The sequence below is a fragment of the Scyliorhinus canicula genome, chromosome 10 (genome assembly GCF_902713615.1).
Source record: "Scyliorhinus canicula chromosome 10, sScyCan1.1, whole genome shotgun sequence".
In the NCBI taxonomy this organism is placed as follows: Eukaryota; Metazoa; Chordata; class Chondrichthyes; order Carcharhiniformes; family Scyliorhinidae; genus Scyliorhinus; species Scyliorhinus canicula.
The window spans coordinates 22,647,938-22,670,496 of NC_052155.1; the positions used below are offsets into that span (position 1 = coordinate 22,647,938).

A 22,559-nucleotide genomic window follows, 5' to 3' on the forward strand; every position below is an offset into this window, starting at 1 on the left:
CCACGGATGGCTCAGCTGCACAAGAGGAAGGAGGAAAAGTGGAAGGGGAATTGGTAAAGGGATTGCTTAGGCAAGTATCTCTGCAGCAATAGCTGTGACTCCACGATAGTTTGTATCCTACCTGGTGCCAGGATTGGTGCCTGCACGACATTCTTTGGGAATGGTGAACAGCCAGAGAGATGAGGCCCTGAAAGCAGATTTTAAGGAGTTAGGAAGTAAATTAAGGAGGAGCACCTCAAAAGCAAGATTCCTTCCAGTGCTAAGTGTTTGTGTGATGATCGAGCAGTTCAACATATGATTGGAGAAGGAGGGCGGCTTTAGATTTCTGAGGCATTGAGACTAGTTTTAGGGCAGGTGGGACTATACAAGGATGATGGTGGATGCCGGGATTTGAGCCCAGCCCGGGGTCACTATCCATGTGGAGTTTGCACATTCCCCCCCGTGTCTGCATGGTCTCACCCCCACAACCCAAAGATATGCAGCAAGGTGGATCGACCACGCTAAATTGCCCCTCAATTGGAAAAAACTAAAAAAAAAAGGGATTTAAAAAAATGTACTAAATTAGTCTGATGAATGCATATCAGAGTACCAGGACAAGAAAGCATCAAGGCCAGAGCAAAACTGGAAGCCAGCTTAGAGCTAAATTTCTAAGATGAAAGTCTTTTGCTACAGTGTAGGGTAATATTCCAAAAGATGGGTTTCCAAAGGTTTTGAAATTGTTTACCAATGAACAGCAGAACTCCAAATATTCTGGCAAAAACAATCCAAATGTTCTGGTGAAAACAGTCAACAGTAACAGGTGATCATAGCCAAGGTGGATTAAAAACTAAACCCTTGAAAATAGGAGCTGAGAAAAGCCGATCTATCTTTCCGCTTTGAAGCTAAATTTCCAGCTCCGAAACCCGAAGAGACTGGAAGCTAACCAATAGGATACTGAGTACAGACTGCATTGTAGGGCACAAAGAAAAGCCTTGCATTTATATAGCGTCTTTCATGACTGTGGGACGTCCTGAAGTACTTTCTAGCTAAAGAATTAAGTTTAAATTTTTTTTTAATGTGCCCAATTATTTTCTTCCCAAATAAGGGACAATTTAGCATGGCCAATCCACCTACCCTGCACACCTTTTGACGTGGGGATGACACCCACTCATACATGGGGAGTGTGTGCAAACTCCACACGGACAGTGACCCGGGGCCAGGATCAAACCCGGTTCTCGGCGTTGTGAAGTAGCAGTGCTAACCACTGCGCCAGCTGCTAATGAAGTACGTATGAAGTGTTTTCACTGTTTGTGATGCAGGAATTTACAACAGAGAATCCTTATTTGGAAATATATTTCAAAAATACAAATACTGGCACCAAATTATTTTGCTTCCAAGTTTTTGTAGCCTGTTTGCAGCCACAAAAGAAGTGAAGCTAACTGAAATATTAAATTTCGTGAAACAAGCAGGTGGGAGAAGTTTATCTTTTGTGCTGAAACTGGAACTGTTTTATCATTTTCATTCTTGATCTGGGGTTGTCACATTTCAGGGTGGCCAAACTGTGGCTCATGATCCGCATGCTGCTCTTTGATACACAAGAATGTGGGTCACTCCCTTGAATCACACATTGCAAATGAGGTGAGCAGCTGGGTAAAATCTTAGCCATGATCAGATTCACAGAGGGAGAATTGGTGAGGAGGCCATAGCAGCACTGGGAGGAGGGTCAAGAGCAACCATTGATTCCAGGACTATAACAAGACTAATTTCATAGTTTTGCACTAGTCTAACATAGGGTCACGTGACCCTTAGTGCTACTTTCTCCAGCGCCCTCACCCACCCTCCCACTGTTGCGGCTCCAACTTGCAATGTCTGCCGAGAAAGAGAGGGTACAGTTTCATACAGAGCACGCTATTGGGACACACGTACTCTGGTTCAAATTTGTTGTTCTGCAGGTAGTGGTAAGCACTGTTGCTTCACAGCTCCAGGGCCCCAGGTTTGATTTCCGCTTGGATCACTTGTCTGTGCGGAGTCTGCACATTTTCCCCGTGTCTGCGTGGGCTTCCTCTGGATGTTCCTGTTTCCTCCCACAAGTTCCGAAAGACGTGCTTGTTAGGTGAATTGGATATTCTGAACTCTCCCTCGGTATACCCGAACAGGCGCTGGAATGTGGCGGCTAGGGGATTTTCACAGTAACTTCATTGCAGTATTAATGTAAGCGTACTTGTGACAATAATAAAGATTATCATTACAACTCTGACCTCCCCTAGTAAAATCAACCTTTTTTTTGGACTGCTTTTCTGCGCTGCAAGAGCAAGGCTGTCAAAACCAGTTGAGTGGAGCATGTGCTAGCTCAGGTATTTCAGTGCTCCGGGTTTGTTTTTGCCATGATCTAAAGTGTGTGTGAAGGAAGCGCGAAGATATGGGACATAAAAGCTGAAGGTTTCCTCATGGAAGTATGTGCAATATAATTTTAAAAATGACTGTTCAAGGTTGTCCCAGCTCTTGAATGTCTGAAGATTATTGTACGCAGCTCTAATGCTCAGACGGCTTGGCCTCTCGCGTCATGGATAGCACAATCATTAAATGTACAGATATTACAATTGCTCAGAGCGTGGTGTTTACACATTCGCCCCGTGTTTGCGTGGGTCTCACCCCCACAACCCAAAGATGTGCAGGGTAGGTGGATTGATCACGCTAAATTGTTCCTTAATTGGGAACTAAAAAGAATTGGGTACTCTAAATTTAAAAAGAAAACTGCTCAGTAAAGTTAAAGAACGTAAAAGAGGGAAATAAATTGCATTGAATCTGCAATTGCATTAAATTACATTGAAATAAGTCCCATGACTAACAAATATTTTTCTTTCTATAAATGCATGTTATCGATGTACGTATGCATGGTGAAGTATTCCATTAGTGAGTACAGTAAAGCCATTACGAAGCCATAAAGATTTTGCTGTGAAAATGATCCAATCTCAAAGATAAACGTGCAATGTTGGGAGGCTGCACCCCTGCCTCCGCTTCGAAAAGCAAACTGCTGTCTAGTACCAAACTAGCACTATGAGAACAAAGTTGTACAAAACATTAATGAAACCTTATTGGGAGTATTTTGCACAATTTATTGGTGGTTCACCTGTGGAGCAGAATTCTGGAACTGCTAGCGAGAAAGAGTGCAATATTTCAAGAAGCTATTTGTTGTTGTGGAGTGATGTTGGGTGGGAATTGGAGAGCGTTCGACAGAAGGAGTTGAAGATACAGCCACTAAGAGCGAGGCAATTAAAAATCAGGGATGCTCAGAAGACCAGAATTAAATGAGTGCAAATATTTTGGGTGGTTGTAGAACTGGAGATTAAAGAGATGGAAGGGGTGAAACAGGGAGGGATATGAAAACAAGGATGAAAATTTTAAAATTGCTCGACTGGGAGTCAATATAAATCAAGCATTGTTGTGATAGGCAAACATGACTTGGCGCAAGTTAAGACATGGGCAGCAGAGATTTGGATGATCTCAAGGTTAGGAATATTAGAATGTGGGAGATCAGCCAGGAATGTATCGAGATAATAAATAATAGAGGTAACAAAGCTATGAATGAGAGTTTCAGTAGATGTGCTCAAAGACAGGTGGTGTTACAGAGGTTGGAATAGGTGGTCTTAGTAATAGCGCGAATGTGTGATCGCAAGTTAATCTCAAGAGTCAACTATGACATGAAGATTGCAAACTGACTTGTTAATTCTCAAGACTGCTGCAAGGGAGAGGGATGAAATTGGAAGCTAGGGAATGGAGTTTGAAGCAGGCACCAAACTAATTACTCCAAAAGACAGAATGTGTTGGGGGGGGGGGGGGGGGGGGGGGGGGGGGTTCCAAAGGCTTGCTTGACCACATGTAGAGATCAAGAGAAGATGTTTTGACAAAGAATTTCTATCAAAGTTTCTCTACAAGTACATGAGATGGGGATTCAGCATTTTTAGGGATTGAGGTTTGGCCTGCTCGCAACTTGGAAAATGTGATGCAACATTACAAACAGCTTAGAAATTGCTAAGAGATGATGAGGCAATGTTAATAATTGTACTAAAAGTTCCTCAAAAACTTGTATCAAAGGGACTTTCTCTGAACTTTGTAAATTTATTATTCCTTAAAACCAATCATTTTCAAATTCAGGGATGTGGGCAGATGTCGGGAGGGTCACAGGGCCATCGGTCTCGATGTTCCGGATTGCAGGAAGAAGTGGCAAACGGTCTCACCGGCTTTCAAAATTGCCGGCCACCCTGCACAAGTGTGCCTCCTCAGGAGTGTGCAGGCCCAGAGTCCAGCAAGGCAAACTGCCCCTCCTGACGCCAGCGCGTCGACCCAGGAGCAGATTCTTTCGAGAGAAAAAATATCGATGGGAGTCTTCTCTCCAGAAGCAGCGGCGGCAGAGAGCAGGTCATGCGCTGCGTATACTGATGTCACATGCTCTGGGCACGAGAGAGATTCCTCCATTTTGTAGCTGCAAGCAGTGCCGGTGTGAGCTCCAAGACTTCTGGTGAACAACCCATTGAGAAGCTGAAATCAGGAACTTAGCAGGATATAAATATGATTTCTTGAGGTATGGGTTTATTAATTGAGCCACTGAAAATGAGTTTGCAAAGTTCATGAGTGCTATATGCAGGGAAGGACTGGCAAATGGAAGTTTTAAACAATCATCAGCTGAAGTCCTGAGCAGAATGTGTATGTGTGTGTATTGTATGTGTCAATGTACCAAAGACAAATAATCTATACATATCTGTACAAACGAAATGACTGATTTTACACTTAGAGCAAGGCATATAACAGAAGAAAACAAGCAAGACTCATTTCGCCCGAAAAAACAAGCCAGAAAGGTGCATGGAGAAAATTAAATTCCAAAAATATAAAAGCCACAATCCTAAAAATGGAGTACATATGTAAAAGAATGATGGCCATTAGAGGGCTTAGGTGGAACAAAAAGACTAGGTCATCTGTTTTATTCTGCATATTTGCAGTTACAAATATTCTTAATATGCAACAGATCAGGTTGAGTTATTGAGATCAGTTATTGAGCAGGTTCGAAGTGCCGAACGATCTACCTCTGCTCCTATTTTGTATGTCGTAAATGATAAACTGCATATTCTTCGTTGTCCATTCACTCACCAAAGAAGCTAAAATAGTCTCATTGAGTTTCTAAATTTATTGCTTATGCTGCACATCATTTACTATATTTTACAATATAATAATATATAATATTCTTTATTGTCACAAGTAGGCTTACATTAACACTGCAATGAAAGTTACTGTGAAAAGCCCCTAGTCGCCACACTCTGGCGCTTGTTCAGGTAGTGAGGGAGAATTCAGAATGTCCAATTCACCTAACACGCACGTCTTTACTTATTTTTATCGGGACTTGTGGGAGGAAACTGGAGCACCCAGATGAAATCCACGCAGACACAGGGAGAATGTGCAGATTCCGCACAGGCAGTGACCCAAGCCAGGAACTGAACCTGGGACCCTGGCACTGTGAAGCAACAGTGCTAACCACTGTGCTACTGTGCCGCCCCAGAGACTTTACGTGGTTGAATTCTAATTAAACTATCAATAAGGATAATTGAAGTAGGCTTTTATTGTCTATTAAGACAATGTGAAACTTTGTCAGTTTTCAAAATAAGAGGAAGTCAATGTGAAAAGGGTCAAAGATCCTTGTAAATTTGGAGACATTATTTTCAATTTCAAATTTTGTAAACTGCAAGTAAAGAAGCAAAACGTAAAAGGCTTAAGTATTTGTGGTCAGCCTGTTGCTTCACCACTCCAAAGTCCCATGTTCGATTCCGGCTTGGGTTACTGTCTGTGCGGAGTCTGCACGTTCGGTGTTTGCGTGGGTTTCCTCCAGGTGCTCCGGTTTCCTCCCACAAGTCCCGAAAGACAGGCTGTTAGGTAATTTGGACATTCTGAATTCTCCCTCAGTGTACCCGAGCAGGCGTCAAAATGTGGTGACTTGGAGCTTTAAACAGTAACCTCATTGCAGTGTCAATGTAAGCTTCCTTATGCCAATAAAGATTATTATCTGGTAATCGCAACAATGCACTAGGAATAAAAGAGTGGCATAAAGAATATATTGCATTAGAAAGAAAATATATAGTGTCCAGGACAAAAATCTATTCCAAATCACAGGGCCTTCACTTCATATCTTGCTGTAAAAAAATGATCATTCCAACAGTAACATCAACATATACTTTGCAGCATTAATATTTCAGTAAATGATTTCAGTGATCCCCAGGAAAAAACCTAAGCAATTGTTATGAATGCAACACTTAAGACAGGTTATGTTTCAAACTGTCTCTTTTAATTTATGATAAACAGATTGTCCTGGAATGGGAGGTGGTAATCATGCCAAAATCTCTCCAGAAACATGCAATTCAGTTGCCATAGGGACAGGAGGCTCACTTTAATCTCCTAGAAAATCAAGTGCTAGTTTTCACACATTAACACAAAAGAAGAGCAGCTGGTTTTGTTGGATACAGTCTCTTCAGCCTCAGCCAGATAGGGAGACCTGGAAAGGAAGGCCGAAAACAGTGGATGCTGTGCCAAACAGAAGGCAGAACTGTTTTTGTTTTAACCACCTAGCAGGATGCTGTGAGAATGGATCCCTTGTTAGAAAAGACAAGACCTGTGGATATATAAAGATCCGGTAGTCACCAGAGGGTGCCTTACTACTGGAAATCAATTTGAATACACACATGAGATCAAGTGAAAGGACTTTTAAAAAGGACAGTGGAAGCCTGGTGGTACAGGGACAAGAGAACCTGTTGAATCTCCACCAGGAATTTTGGACTTGGAAGGCTACATATCTGCTGGGAGTGTGATGCAATGCATAAATGTGGCATGGGGTTTTGGTTGTGGCAACGAGTTATGTGTGGCGAGAGGGGGTACCTTTTCTATAGTTTAGGTAATTAGTTGTCTACTATGCTCAGTCAATGTTGATTTTAGTATGTTTGTCTTAAAACATGAAAATTTGTGATTGGATTGGATTTTGTTTATTGTCACATGTACCGAGGTACTATGAAAAATATTTTTCTGCGAGCAGCTCAACAGAACATTGAATACATGAAAAGAAAAGAAGATGCAATTTTTGCACCGTTCACTTTTAGTTATCGGTCTCTATGGGGTCGCAACGGGATTGGCCAAGAGGGCAGCACAAGTGATTATCACTGTTGCTTCACAGCGCCAGGGTCCCAGGTTCAATTCCCTGCTGGGTCACTGTCTGTGCAGAGCCTGCACGTTCTCCCCGTATTTGCGTGGGTTTCCAGGTGCTCTGGTTTCCTCCCACAGTCCAAAGACGTGCAGGTTAAGTGGATTGGCCATGATGAATTGCCCTTAGTGACCAAAAAAGGTTAAGAGGGGTTATTGGGTTACGGGGATAGGGTGGAAGTGAGGGCTTAAGTGGGTCGGTGCAGACTCGATGGGCCGAATGGCCTCCTTCTGCACTGTATGTTCTATGATGAATTGACAAATAAATGAGTAATCTTTTCATTAATAGCTTTGCCATCTTTAGACATTCTTGGCTCTGGAAGACAACAAAGATTAGATGCAAGGGATTTCAATTAGGACATCTTGAAAGCACAAATGGAAAAGTGAAATGAAGAAAATATGGTGGGTGTGTGCTACAGTATTAGATTACTTTATTAAATTTTTAAATTGCTCTGCAATATAACACTATAAACAGAGGAAATATTAAGAATATTGTTTGTTGCCAAAGATTGTCAGAATTTAAATGTAACATTTATTTAACATGGGACATATGCAGCACATAACCAATCCAAAGCGGAAACATTTTCCAAATTTATTTGGATTTTGTTGTCACGTGTACCGAGGTACAATGAAAAATATTTTTCTGCATTTATAATTTACGTTGTGCACTTTCACATGAAAAGTGTCTCCACAATTTGAATGGAAGAATAAGAAGTGAGCAAAAAATTATATAATTTTAGGAAAGCAGTCACCTTGCTATTACTGGATTGCCCAAAGGATTGCATGTACAGTATAACCCATAGTGCTCTTCACTGCTGGAACATGGATCTGAATTGAGCCTGAAGCAGCAAGGTAAAATCATCTTTCTGTAACAGTTGTAAAGATCCACATTGGAATGACCGTTGTTACATTTGAGTTTTTATACATATTTCTCATGTTTAATGGCCAGGATTATTAGGGGAGGTGGTAGCATAGTGGTACTGTAGCTAGACTAGTAATTAAAAGACCCAGGGTAATGCTGTGGGGTCAAGGGTTCAAATCCCATCATCACAGATGGTGAAATTTGAATTCAGTAAAAATAAATCTGGAATTTAAAGTACAATGATGGCCATGAAACCATTGCCGATTGTCGTAAAACCCCATCTGGTTCACGAATGTCCTTCATGGAAAGAAATCTGCCGTCCTTCTTCGGCCCGACCTATATGCGACTCCAGACCCACAGCAATATGGTTGACTCAAATTGCCCCCCTTTGAAATGGCCTAGCAAACCACTCCGTTCCAGGGCAATTAGGGATGGGCAACAAATGCTGGCCCAGCTAGTGACGTTCACATCCCAAGAACAACTATGAAAGAAATTGGCCAAGAGAGCCCTCACTTACAATGAAATAAAGTGCAACTTAATACACACAATATTCTGTACTACTGTACTGCCCACCAGCCTTACAGATGTTTGACATACATATGACAAGCCTTGGAAAGCAATACAATAAATGCTAAGATAATACAAAAACTACAGCAAAAAAATTATAGAATTTACAGTGCAGAAGGAAGCCATTCAGCCCATCGAGTCTGCACCGGCCCTTACAAAGAGCACCCTACTCAAGTCAACATATCTACTCTATCCCCATAACCCCATCTTAACCTTTTTGAACACTAAGGCCAATTTAGTATGGCCAATCCACCTAACCCGCACATCTTTGGACTGTGGGAAGAAACCGGAGCACCCGGAGGAAACCCACATAGACACGAGGAGAACGTGAAGAATCTGCACAGGCAGTGACTCAGCCGGGAATCGAACTTGGGAACTTGGATCTGTGAAGCAACTATGCTAACCACTGTGCTACCGTGCTGCCCAAAAGAGGTTAGATAACCAGGAAGAGCGCAGATTGCAGAATTTTACTGTTTATCTCAGCCTTGAACATAAATAATGACCAGATCTCTGCAGAAAAGAATTCCACAGATTTAGTACCCTCAGAAGACATTCCTCCTCATCTCGGTCTTAAATGGGTGATCCCTTATTCTGAGATATATGTCTTCTGTCCTAGACTCTCCTACAGGGGAAACAACCTCTCGACATCTACCCTGTCAAGCTCCTGAGAACCCTCTTATTCTTCCAAATTCCAATGAGTACAGGCCCAACCTACTCAGCCTTTCCACATAAGAAAATCCCCCCATACCAGGGATCAACCTAGTGAACCTTCTTTAGACTGTCACCAATGCCAGTGTATCTTTCCTGAGATAAGGGGGCCAAAACTGTTCCCAGTATTCCAGGTGTGGTCCAAGTAATGCTGTGTACAATTTGTAGCAAGATTTCCCTATTTTTATACTCCATTCCCATTGAAATAAAGGCCAACATTCCATTTGCCTTCCCCATTATCTGCTGAGCTTGCATGCTAGCTTTTTGTGATTTATGCACGAGGACCCCCAAATCCTTGTGTTGCAGCTTTCTGCAGCCTATTTCCCTTTCAGTAATATTCAGCTCCCTTATTCTTCCTACCAAAAGTGTATAACTTCACATTTTCCACTTTTTACCCACTCACTTAACTGGTCTATGTTCCTCTATGGACTCTGTGTCATCTTCACCACTTAGCTTCCCACATATTTTTGTGTCATCCGCAAACTTGGCAATAGTGCATTCACTGCGGAATAACAGATGAAATCGCTGCTCCAAAAATCCATGGGTTTAGTCAGACCCAAGAAGTTATATTTAAAATTGACAATTTTAGACAGAGAAAGAGAAACAAATGACTTCAGCCTCACTCCAACATAGCGTCCGACTTCATCTAATAAATACCAATCCATTTGTTAAGGTGCTGCCAATTTCATTTTATTTGACTGCACATTTGGTGAGCAAAGTAAATAATTCGGTAGCACAGTGGTTAGCACTGTTGCTTCACAGTACCAGGGACCCGGGTTCGATTCCCAGCTTGGGTCACTCTGTGTGGGGTCTGGACATTCTCCCGGTGTCTGCGTGGGTTTCCTCCGGGTGCGCAAGTTTCCTCCCACAAGCCCCGAAAGACATGCTTGTTAGGTGAATTGGACATTCACAATTCTCAGTGTACCCAAACAGGTACCGGAGTGTGGCGATTAGGAGATTTCGACAGTAACTTCATTGCAGTGTAATGTAAGCCTACTTGTGGGGCGGCAAGTGGTGCAATGGTTAGCACTGGGACTGCAGGGAATTAGGTACTCTAAATTTTTTTTTAAATGTAAGCCTACTTGTGACACTAATAAAGATTTGATTATTAAATTATTAACAGATATGTTTCTGGCAAAATTACCCGCAAATTGTATTCTAGCCAACAAACAGACAGGGTGCAAAACAATAAACAAAAAACCTCGGTGCGCCGAACCAACCTCTATGAGGTGGTTGGGTTTGGGTACATCCGACAATACATGGCAAAAAGGATCCGAAAAATATGCACCTCTGCCGTAATAGTGACATTATTTTCTAACAACAGAAAATAAACATAAATAAGTGCCGTTTACATGGATTTCAGCAAAACCTTTGACAAGGTCCCACATGTGAGATTTAAAGAAGGAAAATGCATATGGGATACAGGGTAATTTGAGAAGGTGGATTCAAAACTGGATTAGTTGTAGGAGACAGGGGGTGATGACAGAAGGCTGCTTTAGTGACTGGAAGCTGGTGCCCAGTGGCGTACCATAGGGATCTGTGCTGGGTCTCCTATTATTTGTCATTTATATAAACAACATAGAGAACTATGTGGTGGGGGGTGGAGAGGAGGAAGAGGAGGAGGACGACGACTGTAGGATCAGTAAGTTTGGCCTGGGTGTTTAACAGTGAGGTTGTGTTTTGGGTTACAAAATGATATAGACGATATATGGGATGGTCAAATAAGCAGTTACAATCAGGTAGATGGAATTTAACCCTGAAAAGTGTGATGTGATGTAATTTGACAAAGAAGTATTCAATGAACACTGGGAAGTTGAGGAACAACGGGAGCTTGGCGTGTTTGTCCACAGATCTCTAAAGGTGGATGGGTAGATTAATAGGGTGGTGAAAAAGGCATATGGGACAATTGAGGCATAGATTACAAAAGAAGGGAGGTCATGTTGGAGTTGTATAGAACTTTGGTGAGGCCACAGCTAGAGTGCTGTGTGCAATTCTGGTCACCACATTATACGAAGGATGTGATTGCATTGGATGTTGCCTGGGATGGAACATTTAAGTTAAATTATGAAGAAAGGTTGGGTATGCTTTGGTAGTTTTCGTTGGAGCAGAGACGACAGAGCAGTGCCTGGATCGAGGTGTGCTAGATAATTTTTCTTTTAATATAAATTTAGAGTCCCCAATTCTCTTTTTTTTTCCCAATTAAGGGGTAAATTAGCATGGCCAATCCACCTACCCTGTACATCTTTGGTTTGTGGGGGTGAGACCCATGCAGACACGAGGAGAATATGCAAACTCCAGTGACCTGGGGCCGGGATCGAACCCATGTCCTTGGCAGTGAGGTATACAAATTATGAGGGGCATGGATAGGGAGCAGCTGTCTTCCTTAGTTGAAGGGTCAGTCATGAAGGAACACAAGTTCAAGATGAGGGGCAGGAAAACATTTTTACCCAAAGGGTGGATGAGCACTTGGCACATCATAACATTCAAGCCTATAGGCTATGGGCCAAGTGCTGGTAAATGGGATTAGGAGGTAAGTCAGGTGTTTTTCACTTATTGGTATAGATGCGATAGGCTGAAGGACCTCTTTTGCACGGTGTGATTCTGTAAGAAGTCTCACAACACCAGATTAAAGTCCAACAAGTTTATTGAAATCACAAACCTTCAGAGCGTTGCTCGGTGCGATTCTGTAAGTGGATAAAAATACGCTAGTTAAAAACCCCATCTGATTCACTAATGCTGTTCGGGGAAGGAAATCTGGCGTCCTACCTGGTCTGGCCTACACATGATCCAGACCCACAAGAGTGATGCGGTTGACTCTTAATTGCCCCAACTGAAATGGTCTAGCAAGCCACTCAGTTCAAGGGCAACAAATGCCTAGCCCAGCCAGCAATATCTACATCCCAGGAACGAATTTTAAAAAAAAAACAATTTCCCTTTCAAGTATTTTTCAAATTTTCTTTTAAAGTTATTTTTGAATCAGCTGCCACCACCCTTTGCTGTAGTCCTTTCTAGATCGTACCTCACTGTAAAGATTTCTTCCCCTCATATTGCCTTGCTCTTTAACTGCTTTCTTCTGGTTACCAACCTGTCAGTGGAAACCGTTCATCCTTATTTGCTCAACCCGTCACCATTTTGAACACCTATATCAAATTTCTCTCAACTTTCTCCTCTCCAAGGCCTATTGGAAATCTATTTTCGAATGGTGAATGATATTTCAACTTCTGACATTATGAAAACAACTAGTGTTTTGAATATTACAAGTATAGTCAGTAGAACACATCCTCTGATCAAAAATGAACAGGTGTCAGCCATGGCTCTGTGGTAGCATTCCCACCTCAGTTGAATAGTTGTGGGTTGAAGTCCTACCCCAGGCATGCGTGCACAATGAGGCGGCTTTGGATGATTATAGCAAGAAGTCTCACAATACCAGGTCAAAGTTAATCCTAACCGACTTGAGTCTCTCCTCATAGGACAGCCCCAAAGTCCCAGAAATCACCCTAGTAAACCTTCACTGCACTCCCTCCATAGCAAGAACATCCTTCCTCAGGTAAGGACTCCAAAACTGTACACAATACTCCAGGCATGGCCTCATCGATGCCCTATACAATTGCAGTAAAGCATTCCCATACTCAAATCCTCTCACTTTGTAGGCCAATATATCATTTGCTTCTTTACTGCCTGCTGTACCTGCACGCTCATTTTCAGCAACTGATCCATGAGGACACCAGGATATCGCTGAGTGTCCACCTCTCTCCATTTACATCCATTCAAATAATAATCTGCCTTCTTATATTTGCTACCGAAGAGGATAGCCTCACATCTATCTACGGAATACTGCATCTGCGATGCATGTGCCCACTCACTCAGCCTGCCCAAATCCTGCTGAAGCATCTCTGCATCTTCCTCCTACCTCACCCTGCCACCCAACTTTGTAACATCATCAATGTCCTGAGGTTGTGAATGGCCCTTTGTAAAATAAGTCTCCTTTCGCATTTGTGCTTTCACTAACTTTCCTGCTAAGTTCTATGTACATTCATGTACGGTTTCAACAAATAATACTATATACATATCCTGTATTGTCCTGAACCTAATACTCATCGTGTCAAAGGCAGGCTGCATCCATAGGTGGATTCCCCACCCACCCACACAGCCCAATACAGGGTTGCCTGAAAGGGTGGTGGAGGCAGAGACCCTCATATTCAGATTAGCACTTGTGATGCCAAGGCATACAAGGCTATGGGCCAAGTGCTGGAAAATGGGATTAAAGTACTTAGGTGGTTGTTTTTGACTGGTGCAGATGCAATGGCCAAAGGGCCTTTTCTGTGCTGTAGACCTCTACGACAGGCTTATCGCAGCCTACTGATGGTATCACTGATTCCTCTAGTCGTGTTGTAAAATTGAGATTTCACACAGCTTTGAAAGCATCAGTGCACTGGTAGCACAAGCAGATTGCTAGGATGGCATTTTTTCCTCTGATCACTAATCTGTGAGCAGTTTTCTCATCCTTCTACAAAGAAATGGCTTTCAAAAGTAAAGTTGCAACAAACAATTTTAAAATAAATTCACATGCACAATGACTATTTTCTCCAGTGACACTAAAACTGCCCTATGTGAACAGGAAGGAAGCTGTTTGATTCAAAAACCCAAGCATTATATAAATTTTACTTGAAGTGGTTCTGTGCTGTAGACAGCGATGTAAAAGCAGAAAACATATGTTTAAAATTAACATGAAGGGAGTTGACAGAAATTGCTCTTCCTCCTCTGCCCCTGTTTTGGATATGCAACAGACTCTCACCAAAAACAAGTTGCAAATCAACCTCTCGGGGCAAAAAAGCACCACAGGTGAGGCCTGAGGAAATTTAAAAAGAGCAGTAATAGAATCAGCAAATATAAAAATGAGAGAGAATTTGTGAAAACATCTCAGTAAACATGGAAGGTAGAGCTCTGACTGCACTAGAATAACAGGATAAGTAGATATAATCAGTCAAATTAATCATTTCATTTCACAGTAAAACAAATTACTAATAGTTAAACCAGCAAATAAATTAATCAGATTGTTTATTAAAATAAAGAGATTTTTAGAAAGTTAAATAATAAATAACAACATGACCAATTAGAGTTAATGCAGTTCACCAAGGTACACAATACAATTAGATTACCAACCGAAATCAATTGTCTTCAATTCCCATCTTGATGTGGGAACAGCAGTAGCCTCCACATGTGCAGGGAATCGGACCGCCAGATGCTTGATCTCAGGATTTAGGAGCTGAAGGATGGTTGGAATCATTTCAGGACACATTGGAGGCTGGAAATATCTCGGTCCTACATTCCAAGAGGTGGCTACCCCACAGCCACAGGGAATTCAGGATAAAATGAATGGGTATCAGCAGGGTAGGACGAGGCTTGCAGTGCAGCAATCATCCGGGGAGTGTGGCACCCACAAGCCATTTTAATGCACTGAATACCAATGAGGGTGTCAATACCTCAAAGGAATCATAGAACACCACAGTGCAGGAGGCCTTTCGACCCATCGACTCTGCACAGACCCTTGGTAAGAGAACCCTACTTAATTCCACACCTCCTCGCCATCCCCGAAACCCAGTAACCCTACCTAACCTTTTGGATACTTTAGCATGGCCAATCCACCTAACCAGCACATCTTTGGGAGGAAACCAGAGCACCCAGAGGAAACCTTCGCAGATACAGAGAGAAAGTGCAAACTCCACACAGACACCAGAGGTCGGAATTGAACCCAGGGCCCTGGAGTTATGAGGCAGCAGTGCTAACCACTGTGCCGCCCAATAAAGTGTATGAATGGAATGGTTATAGGCTTTTTCTTTAAAGTATTTTTATCGCAAATTTACATTTTAGTGAATAATGAAACAAAGTTACGATAATACATTTCCATAGGAAAGGAGAAAAAACCCAAAACGGCTTAACCTACACGAGTACAGATCAATTCAGATGGGCAACACGGTAGCACAGTGGTGAGCATTGTTGCTTCACAGCGCGAGGGACCCGGGTTCAATTCTGGCTTGCGTCAGTCTATGCGGAGTCTGCACGTTCTCCGGTTTCCTCCGGGTTTTCCGGTTTCCTCCCGCAAATCCTGAAAATGATTGTTAGTTGAATTGGACATTCTGAATTCCCCCTGTGTACCCAAACAGACGCTGTAGTGTGGTGACTAGGTGATTTTCACAGTAACTTCATTGCAGTGTTAATGTAAGCCTGGTTGTGACACTAATAAAGATTATTATAGATGGAATAGGAGAAAAACATCACAACTGGCTCAATACAATCGTTCGACAAAACTACATACTCGTATTGCCCAATCAGAGACCAAGCGAGAAATAGGATAGAATCATGAAAACATGACAAAATTGTGCACACCCTACCACACTTCACAAACCGGCAACCAACATGAGAAATCAGGATAAACGCCATGATCGGGTGCGCACCAACGTACATTCCTCTCAACTCCAGCAGCGCCAACAACCCATCACAGCCTCCTTTTTCTGGATACTAAACCCATTTGCACACATGAAGGAGTCAAGAGTCATACCCACCCATACAAAAGCAAAATAATATAGAAACTAGATCTAAGGGGGAGTTCCATATGTACCACACAACACAACTAAACCCCCAAAACAGGTTATGATCAATCCTTCAGGGCCCAAGATAGAAAAGAAAGAAAAGCAGAGTGAGAAAAACCAGCAGATCAGATTTAAATAGAAAAAATATGAAAGAATGAGGAATGGCAATATCAAACACAGGACGGGGAGAAGAAGCCAATTGGTTGGGACACCGAAAAGGTCTTGGTCAACGGGAGAAGAGCTGCAGGTGGAGGTTCTGGAACATGTTCCACCAACTACGCACAAATTTGGCGGCACTGCCCGCTAACTTGTGTTGTATAAATGGTGGGTGGTTGACAGGTGAACTTTTAATGGGGTAATTCCACTTTGACCTATCCAGTTTGCACCAAGCGGCTTTGACATGGTATCCTTGGTAATTGCCTGATGTCCAATGGGGCAGCTTCCAGTCGTGATGGTAGAAGGGCTACAGTCGTAGTACTACTGCTAGATCCTCCCGTTACCTGACCCTGTTACTCTCCATCCTAAAAGATGGTCTCAAGTCCTGATTCTATGCTGTAAAGATGGATGTAGGATTGCTGGTACCCTCGAGTCCGCTTGTCCCTAATCCATCTTCAGAAATCAGAATATGGAGGCTCAATTTCATACCATTTCTACTCCAGGAATATGTCTTTTCTTGGCACAATTGGAGGCAAGGTGTTAACCTCCTTCACACAAGCCAGCAGCAATGGGAGGATCATGCTAACGACCACAGGAAAACAATCCTTTGCTAGCAAGCTCGGCTTAACCAGCAGTATACCTAACTAGTAGGTTTCTTTCATCAGATGTAACAAGGGTAAAACCTTCAATGTCCAGAGTACTCTGTTATTGAGAGCAAGGCTGGGCCTTGGTTCTAGCCCCCCTCTCCATAAAGGTCATGCTAGTGAGTGTAATCACTGTGCTACCCCAATGGTTCCAGGAAGTTTATTAAACTTCAGGACATCACTGGGAGCAATAATTAGAGGATTTGTTTCTTTAAATACTTTTTAAGGAGCTTGGCTGTGGAGTGTAATTGTAGATTGTGGCGGCAGGGTGGCACAGCTGCTTCACAGTGCCAGGGAACCAGGTTCAATTCCAAAATTGGTGACTGTGTAGAGATTGCACGTTCTCCTAGCATTTGCGTGAGTTTCCCCCGGGTGCTCCGGTTTTCTCCCAAAGTCCAAAGATGTGCAGGTTAGGTGGATTGGCCACGTTAAATTGCCCCATAGTGTCCAACAACCATCAGGGATGCCAAGAGACAATACCAGACGAGGCTAGAGTCGCAGACTAACAACACCAACTCACGTCGATTGTGGCAAGGCATATACAATATAATGGGCTATAAAGCAAAGCAGAGTAGAATCTCTGGTAACAGAGCATCCCTTCCCGATGGACTCAATTCATTCTATGCTCATTTTGAGCAGGAAGCCAACGAACCAATGACACCTGCCCCAACAGCATCAGACACACCTATAGAATAGAGAACAAAGAAAAGTACAGCGCAGGAGCAGGCCCTTTGGCCCTCCAAGCCTGTGCCGACCATGCTGCCGTCTAACCCAAAATCTTTTACACTTCCGGGGTCCATATCCCTCTATTCATGTATTGTCAAGAGGCCCCTTAAATGTCACGATCATGCCTACTTCCACCACCTCCTCTGGCAGCGAGTTCCAGGCACCCACTACCCTCTGTGTAAAAAAACTTCCCTCGCACATCTCCTCTAAACTTTGACCCTTGCACCGTAAACTTATGCCACCTAGTAATTGACTCTTCCACTCTGGAAAAAGCTTCTGACTATCCACTCTGTCCATGCCCCTCCTAATTTTGTAGACTATCAGGTCCGTCAACCTCTGTCATTCCAGAGAGAATAAACTGTGTTTATCCAAACTCTCATCATAGCTAATGCCCTCAATACCAGGCAACTTCCTGGTAAACCTCTTCTGTATCCTGTCCAAAACCTCCACATCTTTGTGGTTGCGTGGCGACCAGAATTGGACACTATATTCCAAATGTGGCCGAACCAAGGTTCCATACAGCTGTAGCATGACTTGCCAATTTTTATACTCAATGCCCCGGCCAATAAGGCAATGTCTTCCTGATAACCTTCTCCGCCAGCTTTACCACTTTCAGTGACCTAAGGACTTGTACACTCTGAAACCGTTGCCTGTCAATACTCTTATTCCCACCTGTAATAGGCCTTCCAAATGCATCACCTCTCATTTGTCTGGATTAAACTCCATCTGCCATCTCACCGCCCAAGTCTCCAACTGATCTACATCCTGCTGTGTCCTCTGACAGTCCGCATCACTATCCGCAATTCCACCAACCTTTGTGTCGTCTGCAAACTTACTAATCAGACCAGTTACATTTTCCTCCAAATCATTTATATATACTACGAACAGCAAAGGTCCCAGCACTGATCCGTATGGAACACACTATTCAGAAAAGCACCCTTCCACTGCTACCCTCTGTCTTCTATGACCGAGTAAGTTCTGTATCCGTTTTGCCAGCTCACCTCTGACCCCGTGTGACTTCACCTTCTGTACTAGTCTGCCATAAGGGACCTTGTCAAAGGCCTTACTGAAGTCCATGTGGACAACATGCACTGCCCTACCTTCCATTAACAATCTTTCTCACTTCCTCGAAAAACATGATTAAGTTAGTGAGACACGACCTCCCCTTCACAAAACCACGCTGCCTCTCGTCAATACATCCACTTGCTTCCAAATGGGAGCAAATCCCGTCTCGAAGAATCCTCTCCAATAATTTCCCTTCACTGACGTAAGGCTCACCAGCCTGGAATTTCCTGAATTATCCTTGCTATCTTTCTTAAACAAAGGAATAACATTAGCTATTCTCCAGTCCTCTGGGTGCTCACCTAAAACTAGTGAGGATACAAAGGTTTCTGACAAGGCCCCAGAAATTTCCTCCCTCTGTATTCTGGGGTAGATTCCATCAGGCCCTGGGGACTTATTTCCCTTAAAATGTTTTTCAAGACACCCAATACCTTCTTTTTGATCTCAATGTGACCCAGGGTATCTACACACCCTTCCCCAGACTCATCATCCACCAAGTCCTTCTATTTGGTGAATATTGTTGCAAAGTACTCATTTAGTACCTCACCCATTTCCTCTGGTCCTACACATAGATTCCCTCCCCTTTCCTTGAGTGGGCCAACCCTTTCCCTGGCTACCCTCTGACCAACCCTTTCCCTGGTTACCCTCTTGCTCTTTACATATGTGTAAAAAGCCTTGGGATTTCCCTTAATCCTATTTGCCAATGACTTTTCATGACTCATTTTAGTTCTCCTGACTCCTTGTTTAAGTTCCTTCCTGCATTCCTTATATTCCTCACAGGCTGTCTGTTCCCAGTCTGCTAGCCCTTACAAATAGCAACCATCACAGCTTCAGTAGATAGATCGGCCTTCTCGAAAGTGAATTCACGCAACGCAATGGGACCTGATGGAGTCCCTGGTCATACACTCAGATCCTGCGCAGATATAATAAATATAATAACGCTGTATATATAAATGATTTGGAGGAAAATGTAGCGGGTCTAATCCTGCTGGTGGGGCGTGTTTACAGACATTTTTAACTTCTCCCTACACCATTCTGAGGTTCCCACCTGCTTCATGAGGACCACTCTTATACACGGTGCCAAAGAAGAACCAGGCAACGTGCCTCAACGACTACCGCCTGGTGGCCCTATCATCTATTATTATGAAGTACTTCAAGATTTTAGTCATAAGACACATCACTTCCAACCATCCAGGTTACCTTGATCCACTGCAACTAGCCTACCGCTACAACCAGTCCGCAGCAAACACCATCTTCCTGGCCGTACTCATATCCCTGGACCATCTCAAGAACAAGGACACCCATGTCAAAATCCTGTTAATTGACTACAGCTCCGCCTTCAAAGCTAAAATCCCAGCCAAGCTCATACCAAACTCCAAAAGCTAGGACTCGGCTCCTCCCTCTACAACTGGATCCATGACTTCCTGACCCACAGACCGCAATCAGTAAGGATAAGCAACGATACCTCCTTGACGATAGTCCTGAACACCGGGGGCCCCCGCAAGGTTGCGTACTTGGTCCCCTACTGTACTTCTTATACACATGGCTGTGTGGCAAAATGTGGCTCCAACTCCATTTACAATTTTGCTGATGACATGATCATATTGGGTCAGATCACAAACAACAGTGAGTCAGAGTACAAGAGGGAGATAGAGAACTTAGTGGCATGGTGCAATGACAACAATCTCTCCCTCAATGTCATCAAAACAAAGGAGTTGCTTATCAACTTCAAGAAGACAAGTGCCGTACATGCCCGTCTATATCAATGGTGGACAGCTTCAAGTTTCTAGTTGTAAACATCACCAACAATCAGTCCTGGTCCACCCACGTAGACACTATGACCACGAAAGCACAACAGCACCTTCACTTTCTCAGGAAATTATGCATGTCCACAATGAGTCTTACCAATTTTTATAGATTACCGTAGAAAGCATCCCATCTGGCTGGATCACAGCCGGTTATGGCAACTGCTCGGCCCAAGACTGTAAGAAATTACAGAGAGTTGTGAACACAGCCTAGTCCATTATGCAAGCCTTCCTCCCATCCACTGACTGTCTACATCAGGGTTTTTCAAACCCAGGATCGTGACCCGTGGGTGGGTCAGGGGCGGGTGTTGGGAGGATCGTAGAGCGATTGGTCGTGACGCCCCTGAACACATCACGAACAGCCATTAGCGGCTTTTAGGTTGAGAATGCCGCCCGCATCTGCCAGCAGTTGCAGCATTTTGCCTTGCAGTCAGATTATCAAAGGCGATTAGCTTTCTTTGTTCTTTCCAACATCACACCTGACGTCTAATTGTTCCACTAACCAATAGGAGGAAACGGGGGTGTTACTTCCAGCAGTGGAACTGTTGGAGCTCGGGCCTGTGAAGGATACGGAGAGTGGCTGAGTGAAGTTTGTGAGGGATAAGAATTGCGGGTCACGAGGCTGGCAGTCAGCACTACTTCACTGGATTCCACATTACTTCAATGCCCACACCATCACAGGGAGGAGAAAGTATCTGATAGCTACATAATCAAGGATTGCAGCAACTTGTTTGTTCTTCAAATTGAGATCCAAGAAGAAGGCACCAAAAATCTCAGAAAATAAATTGTGTGGGGTTCACTTCTGGGGCAGGGCGAGTGGAATTTAAGCACCACTGGAATAGGGCAGCACGGTAGCATTGTGGATAGCACAATGGCTTCACAGCTCCAGGGTCCCAGGTTCGATTCCGGCTTGGGTCACTGTGCGGAGTCTGCACATCTTCCCCATGTGTGCGTGGGTTTCCTCCGGGTGCTCCAGTTTCCTCCCACAGTCCAAAAACGTGCAGGTTAAGTGGATTGGCCATGATAAATTGCCCTTAGTGTCCAAAATTGCCCTTAGTGTTGGGTGGGGTTACTGGGTTATTGGGATAGGGGGAGGTGTTGACCTTGGGTAGGGTGCTCTTTCCAAGGGCCGGTGCAGACTCGATGGGCCGAATGGCCTCCTTCTGCATTGTAAATTTTATGATATCTATGTGAACTCTGTGTGAATGTTTGAAACCTCTGCAATTGTGTCACTATAATGGTATATTTGAAGTTATTAGTCTTCACAAATAAAACTCATGGGATACCATGTACTGTTTTTAAAAAAAGAGAATGCCATCCTCATGGATGCCCTCTCAGGCAGATCCAGCAGTGCATGGGCCCGGTGCCCAGCGGGGCAGAATGCTACCTCCTGACGTCAGTGCGCTATCCCAGTACCATCTTGCCCCAACGTCAGCACACTTTCCAGTACCGCCTCCTCCTGACGTCAGTGTGCTGTCCCCGGACCACATTTCTTATTATAAAAGGCAGTCTTCATACCAGAAGTGGTGAGAGAGCAGGTCATGCATCCGGCACGTACGCAGAGTCACGCGATCGTGCTTTGGCCGTGAAATCCTGGAGGAGAGATTCCTCCACTTTGTAGTTGCCAGCAAGCAAGCAACAGGAGTGTGTGAAGAACTGAAGATGCATCAGTTTGTAACAAGGGAAAGAGGGTTAGAGACAGAAACAGGCAGGATCTCAAAAGAATCTACTGGAGAGAGCTTCTCAGGAGACTCCACGGCAAGACAAAGCAGTGCTGGTGTGAACTCCAGGGTCTCTGGTGAACAACCCATTAAGAAGCTGAAATCGGAAACAAAGCAGTATAAAAATAATTTCTTGAGGTATGGCTTCATTACTGGTGCCGATGCAATACCCATGTGCAGGGAAGTACTGGCAAATGAAAGATTAAACCCTTGAAACTTCAAAAGCATTTGCAAGAAGCATGGCAAGTTAGAGGACAAACCTCTTGATTTTTTTCAAAGGACAGCTGAAGCCCTTAGCAGAAATGTAACATTGAATGACAAAGCAAGTGAGATCGGAAGGACCAAGCAGGCTCACCTGTCGCATTAAAGGCAAGCAAAAAAGGTCAGTCGCGAAATTAGGGTAGCATGGGTCGCGAAGGTCAGCCGGCAGTGGGCTCCGAAGAATGGCTGGTTGGTAAAAATGGGTCTTGGCCAAAAAAGTTTTTAAAACACTGGTCTACACC

At 43.6% G+C, this 22,559-nt stretch overlaps 1 protein-coding gene across 8 annotated transcripts in view; it reads right to left on the bottom strand.

Annotated features, from left to right (window-relative positions):
- ankrd12 (ankyrin repeat domain 12) overlaps nucleotides 1–22,559 on the bottom strand; it is a 253,951-nt gene that overhangs the window by 151,894 nt on the left and 79,498 nt on the right. For 2 of the 8 annotated variants that reach the window (XM_038808695.1, XM_038808696.1), the window contains exon 2: nucleotides 122–187. The exons of the other annotated variants lie outside the window; for them this stretch is intronic. The gene's annotated coding sequence lies outside the window, so the exon portion shown is untranslated. The remainder of the gene's footprint in view (nucleotides 1–121; nucleotides 188–22,559) is intronic. 8 annotated transcript variants of the gene reach the window in all.